This window comes from Diceros bicornis, chromosome 2 (assembly GCF_020826845.1).
Source record: "Diceros bicornis minor isolate mBicDic1 chromosome 2, mDicBic1.mat.cur, whole genome shotgun sequence".
NCBI classification, from domain to species: Eukaryota; Metazoa; Chordata; class Mammalia; order Perissodactyla; family Rhinocerotidae; genus Diceros; species Diceros bicornis.
In genome coordinates, this window is record NC_080741.1 from 48,266,409 (window position 1) to 48,273,275 (window position 6,867).

A 6,867-nucleotide genomic window follows, 5' to 3' on the forward strand; every position below is an offset into this window, starting at 1 on the left:
CAGGCAGACACAGCCCTGGTCCCAGCCCGAGATGTTCCCAGTGTCATTGCCAGCTCATTGCTTCACCCACCTAGTGTCCCCTGAGGCATTCAGAATGAGAGGAAACTGAGGCCCAGAGAGATGGCCCAGCCATCCTCAAAAGCCCAGCCTGACCAAGGACCACCCACATAGAGGGTCCCTCCAGGCCAAGCAGGGCCCACTGTCCAGACCCAGGGGTCCCCCACCCAAGGTCTCCCCACCACAGCCCCCAGCCAGGACCCAGTGTCTGAGCTAACCCCCTTCCCACTGCCTCCTCCTTCCTGGCCCCCTCGTCCCTTCAAACCGCAGGGCCCAGCCAGCCTCTGGAACGCGTGCCCAAGACTTCAGTGATATTTTGAGTTTAAGAAAACTTTGCAGCGGCAGGAGCTCTTAAAGGCTATAAATAGCAGCAGCGGGAGCCCATGCTGGGAGAGGCGGAAACACGTGTCAAACATGCCTGGGAGGGGGGTATTCCGAGGCACAGACCCCCTCCCCACCAGGGACCCACCAGGCTTCAGGGGATTTTACAACCACTGGAGCGGGAAGTCACACCCCAACCGGAAGGCATCTGGGAAAGGAGACTCCATTCTCGCCCCCCACCAGGGTCTGGGATCGGTTGGCCAGGGCATGTGGGGGCACTGCTGAAAGGGGCCTGGGGCGAGAGGTCTTACTCCTACCCTCCCCCTTCCCACCACCAGGGTCTCCATTCAGCTGCCAGCGTGGGAACCCCAGTGGAGCACGTCCACTCTAACCCCAGTCAGCGACGGGGGAGCAAGTCCAGGGTGAAGAAGGGATTATTCCAAGGTCACACGGGAGCGGGGTAGGAATTCAGATCCCCAAGCCACGGTTCTTTCCACCAAATGCTGCTGCTGCCTCCCTTCCATTTCAAGGGACCGTAGGACAATAGCTTACCCCACCCGATTAAAGCACTGTTGGAGGACTGCAGACAGCGTGAAGGGTCCCCTGACATGAGTTATCCCAGTCCTCACCTCGGGGTGAGCAGACGGCAGAGCCCCATCCCTCAACCACCCAGCCAATCCCCATGTTTCCACTTCTGAAGGAGATCTTCCCTTGAAGAGATGAGTACGTTAGCACTGGAGAGGATGAGGGACTCCCTCCACCCCAGCGAGATGTGCGCCCACGCCCACCCGGCCAGGGTGTGGACTGTGGACAACTCAAGGCCAAGTGTGGGGTCTCCACAACGAAATCTGCTCTGGTTTGGGCCACTGCAGTCTCAAACTTGCCTTGAAGGCCATATGATTTGAGGATGTGCTCTTAGGAGCCTGGTCTGAAGGGACACAGCCTTGAAGGCCCCCTCGAGTTTCCCAACTGCTCTGAAATGTGCATGAGCAGGAACCGTTACTCCAATGCAAAGATTAGGAAACTGAGGCGTGTCTGAGGCTCCCTCCACCATCCCCAGTCCTGCCTCACACATGCCCCACCTGCTGCCCACGGCGCCCAGCAGGTCTGGGGGCGGCAGCCAGGCCTGGCGTCCAGGCGTTCCGAACCTCAGGGAGCCCCAAAGGGTTTATGGGGCTCCCAATGAATGGGCCTGTTGAGCTCAGAGGGGGCCGGGCCCGAGTAAACATGACTGGGTCTGAGCTGCCATTCTCCCCCTGCCTCCTTCCCCAGGACCCAGGACCAAAATATGACTTCCTGTCCCCGGAGCTGAGGGCCAGACTCGCCTCTCAAAGCCCTGGGCTGGGGCCCCCTGGAGGAACACAGCCTGGCCCGCACAGACGGTCCTGAGGCTGGGGGAGAGAGAGGACCTCAGGTTTCAGAATCACAGGTCTGCACCCAAGACCCCAGAGCTGGGGCACTTTATGAGGCCCCTTCGAGCTTTGAACTAACTGCCCATCTGTTAATGATAGATCTGGAAACTGAGGCCACAAGCAGGAAGGGGACCCACACGTCAGGGTAGAACAGGCACTGGGACCCAGCCTCCTGCTTCCCTTTCCAGTAAGGATGGGAACACTGGGAAGAGCAGCAATGTGTGTGCGGGCTCAGAGGAGGGAGAAGCTCCGCAGGTGGAGGGTCAGGGCAGCAGGAAGCCCAACAGACGGCAGAGGAGCTCTTCCCCTCGGACACAGCTGCCCACTGACCTGTAAAGCTAAAATCTAGCCCCCACTGGCCCTGGTCACAGAATGACTATGTGCCCTGGGATACCCCTTGGAGCTGCACACTTGGCAGTAGCCCAGCTCTAGGGGCAGGAGCCTTGTAAATGCTGTTTGTCACGGTCTTACTGTGTGCCCCTGGCCAGCCTGGTCTATTCTCTAGGCCTCATTTTCTTCACCTGAAGGCCAGGTGTTGACAAGCTCCCTGTCTTCCTTTCCAGCTTCTGAACTAGAAAGTAGTAGTAAAGTGGGGCCGGCCCCGTGGCTTAGCGGTTAAGTGTGCGCGCTCCGCTGCTGGCGGCCTGGGTTCAGATCCCGACGCACCGACCCACCACTTGTCTGGCCATGCTGAGGCCGCGTCCCACATACAGCAACTAGAAAGATGTGCAACTATGACATACAACTAGCTACTGGGGCTTTGGGGAAAAAAAGGAGGAGGATTGGCAATAGAAGTTAGCTCAGGGCTGATCTTTCTCAATAAATAAATAAATAAGAATTTTTAAAAAACAAAAAAAGAAAGTAGTAGTAAAGTGTGTAAGACCTGGGGAGAGGTTCCTCTGGGGATGCGGGCCCTAGAAACATGCCCCAGCAGTTGGGGGTGGTTTGGGGTCAGCCGTCTCACGTGCTGGGCACTGGGGGCTACGGCTGGAATGTGCTGAGCGGCAGCTGCCACGTCAATCATTACACCTCGTCAGGCTGAGCCTGGGACTTCCAGACACAAACCAGCTCGGGCTGGGCTCAGGCGGAAGGGTGGCCTCCAACCATGGTCTCGGGGCCCTGGGTGAGGTACCAGGATCTTGCATGGTCTCTTCCTCCCCGTCTGTCCACATCTTCACCCTCAGTGTCCAGGGGCAGCCCTGGTTCTGCCACAGCTCATTCCACAGAAACACAGAGGGAGGTCATCCTGTCCACCACCCCCGTCTCTGTGACCTGTAACTGCATAAGCAGGTCCTGAGCCTGGGTGGCACTAGGGGGCCAGCCACAAAAGGGCTTCCTGGCTGGTTTCCCACCAAGAGCCCACGTTCCAGTGGACAAGGAGTCAGATATGGTGTGGCTGTGGGGCTGCAGGGGTCAAGATGAGGGCTGGGTGGAATGAGGATTCCCACATCTCTCCTGGCTGAGGGACATTGGATACCTACTGCTGGGAGGTCAGGCCTTCTCAGGTCTCAGTTTTCCAGTCTGTGACCTAGGTATGAACTATCGTCAGCCTCTATCTGATTTCTCCAGGTGCCCAAAACTTGAATGAAGTCACTCATAGGGGCTGTGCTCATACCTTGTGGTGGCCTGAAATTTCTGAGATGTGGAAAAGGCCAGAATGGGCAGACAGGGACACAGGAACAGACAGAAGGAGAGTTAGTCAGAGAGAGGCTTGGCAGGGCGAGGAGAGGACCACTGAAGCACACACACACCTGAGGAGCTAAGCTGGCCTGGGTGCCTGGCAGGCAGACCAGTGGAGGGGGAGGAGGGCCCAGCCCAGGGCACCTGAGCACTGGTGTGCTTGGACCTGCCTCTGTTCCCTTACCAGGGGGCTGGGACAAAGTCCTGGGCTGGTGCAGGGCTTGGTAAAAAATAATTAATTTTTCTTTTTAAGTGAAAGCTCTGACTCAGGCCTTTTCCTGTCCCAAACAGAAACATCTTTGCTTAGGCCTGAACCCACAGAAGCTGCTCAGGACTATCCATGGCCTCCCCACGGCCAACCTGAATCTGCTCTGCGGCTACAGGCCCTACTTGGAAGGCCTTGTGGGCTCCAGGTGAGTGGGGTCCAGAGGGGACCTGAGCGCAGCTGGGAGGGGCAAGGCTGTGTGGTACCCCACCGCGTTAGTGTGTGTGTACCAGTGCAGCGCCGTGGGGCAGACAAGGCACGTCTGCATGGAGATGTCTGTAGACCTGGTGTTACCGCAGCAGGGGGCCTATGACCATGTGATCTGAAGGGACAGGAAGCCCACAACCCCAGCCGCCCTGAGAGTGCTCCTCACCTGGGACAGAGCCTCCTGGCCCCCTGTGCCCCCAGCTTCCCTCCCTTCGTCTTCCTGAGAGGTGAGAAAGCCAGGCTTCCTGCTGCAAGGGGAAGGGGCTGCCCAACCAGCTGCTGTGGGAGCCTCCAGTGACTCATCCGGGTGGGGGGTGTTTATGAGCAGCCGAAATGGCTGTAAAAGTGGCACCTCGGTTCACTTACGGCCTGGCCATCCCCTCCCCTACCAGCCCCTTGCCTTGAAAAGCTTCCAGAGGGGCCTGGAACGGGAGAGAAGTCTGGGATTGAGGCTTGGTGGAGGCTCAGCCCAGGGTCAGGGTTCAGCCAGGGGTTAGAGGTCAGACTGGGATAAGGACTCAGCCTGAGGGTAAAGCTCAGTCTGGGATTGGGGTTGAGATTGGGGTTTAGGCTGACTTTGGGACTAGGGTTGGGGGACAAAGTGTCGGGGGTCTGTGGGCCAGTTTTCCCAGACAGCCCTCAGGCTGTGGCAAGGGGTTTTCTGAGGGAGTGAGGCCAGGCTGCCCAGCTCAGAGGGCTGAGCCTCTGTCTTTCCTATTAGAGTCTGGTGCCCACCATGGCCCCAGGGTCTGTGTACCTTGGCCAGAGCCCTACTCACGGTGGCAGTGGTGGTAGCAGAGGCCTGTCAGCCTAGGGCTGCTGCACCAAAGTCCAGCCCCTGCTCCAGTTCTGAGCTCCAGTGACCACCTTGGCTCCTCCTCCTAGGCCCCAGCCTGGGGATCAGAGACCAGAATCCCCACTGGGACTCACTCCCACTCCCCACCCCCAATCAGGCCTTTCCAAACCCCATTGAAACTGACCTGAAACTAACCAGAAACTGACCCTGGGGCTCTGTCAAAAAGGGCAGGCTGGCTTTGCCAGGCACTGGGGTGCTACCAGTTAATGTGTGACACCCCCACCCCCATGGTGGCACTTTAACCAGAGGCCTGGGGGCGAGTTAGGGGATCAGGGGCCCCACCTGCAGTGGTGGAATGTCTAGCAGGGGACTCTGGGGAGAGGCACATGAGTTATGGCTAGGGAACACCCTTAGGGGCCCAGAGCACATCAGACCCCTCTCTGCAGCCCTATCCACAGCCCACCCTGGTCCTCCTAAGTACAAATATTGTTTGCTTCCCAATCTCAAGCTTTCTGGTGTCAGATCTGAGAAGGACTCCCTCCATGAGCCCCTCAGTTCTGCCAATCCCTCCGTGAATGGTCTTTTCCTATCACCGCAGTGGGGGGAGAGGGGCGCGTGGTCAGTAGTCATCAAACCATAAAACTTAGAATAGAATCGATTAGAAACAGACATAAAGTGGAGACCATCAAAATATAACACTGAAGAACCACAAGTGTTCTCTAGGTGCCCACTCTGGGCACCTGGGCCTCTGTCCCTGTTCCCAAGGAGCCCACACACCATAGGGGGCACCCCCCAAATCACAGCCCCAGCAATGGAGGAGATGGGGACACAAGGAAGGAGGGATGGCCTTTACACCAGGCAGAGGAGCGCGATCCTGGCAGAGGAGACTACAAAGGCAGGCAGGGGAGTGAACATGGGGAGAAGGCCAAGAGTCTTGTGGACAGTACCTGCTGGGGACAGTCATCTTTGGAGGAAACTGCCTCAAACGACACACTCCTTAAACGCCAGGACAAGAAACTTGAGGGTAATGGGGCACGGAGGAGGGCGGGGCCATAAAAATGTATGGAGAGGACAGTTGTGGGTATAGTCTAGGAGATGGGTGGTTTGAGCCTGGAGAGGGGTGAGCTTGCCAGGAAGGTTGGCTACAGCTGGATTCCAGTGGCCTTAGGGGCTTGGGCTTGGGGACTCATTCACGTTGAGGGGAGGGGCCATACCAGAGATGAGGGGCAGATTTGGGGGCTTTGAGGAGCTTAATTTCTAAAAGCTGAGTCTGGGGAACCCCCAGAGCCCATGGGTCTGCACACCCACCTTCAGAGGCACTAAAACAGTGAAGTTGTGTCCTCTGAATCAGCTGGTCAACTCCCCATCTTGCAGATGAGGAAACTGAGGCCCAGACAGTGGGAGAGTCGTCGTGCCCAGGATACACACTTGGTAAGTGGGTGAGCAGGGGCTGCTGCTTAGCCCAGATGATATTTCGCAGGGCCCCGACAGTTATATTAGCTTCCTCCTCAAACCTCCGCTCCAGGCGTCCCCAGGCCCATCGTGCACCTTAGCTTCCCCGTCTGGTACTGAGAGGTGGTAGGCTTGAGGTCCGAGGCCCACTCCTCTTAGCGCTCCGACGTCCCCTCGGCGGCCCGGGAGTATGTAAGCCCCGCCCCCATCCAGCCCCTGCCCCCAAAGACTCCTCCCGCCCCTCCCCGAATTGACGGTCCGCAGTGGACCAGAGCCCGCCAAGAGCGTTTGGGGGTGTGAAGGGGTGGGAGAGGGAGGCGGAGCCCGATGGTGGGGGTCTCGGCCGAGCTCCGGGTCTTAGCGGCCTTGAGAGGCCCGAGATGGAGTCAGGCGTGGAGCTGGAAAGGCCAGGCCGGCGTCTGGATGGGTCGAGACTCGGAGAGACCCGGACCCGGGGAGAGGCTGGGGAGGGAGAGAGAGGGACGTGAGGAGGGAGACCCCGGCAAGGGCGGGGGTGGGTCTCCGGCTCAGCCGAGCGACCCACTCCGGAGGTTCCCGAGGCTGGGGGTCCAGGCGAGGGCGGGGCGGGGCGGGGCGGCGGCGGCGGAGCCAAGCTCCGGGCGGGCGGCCGAGCAGCCTCTCCCGGGATCCCGGTCCAACCCGAGCGGGAATCCCGC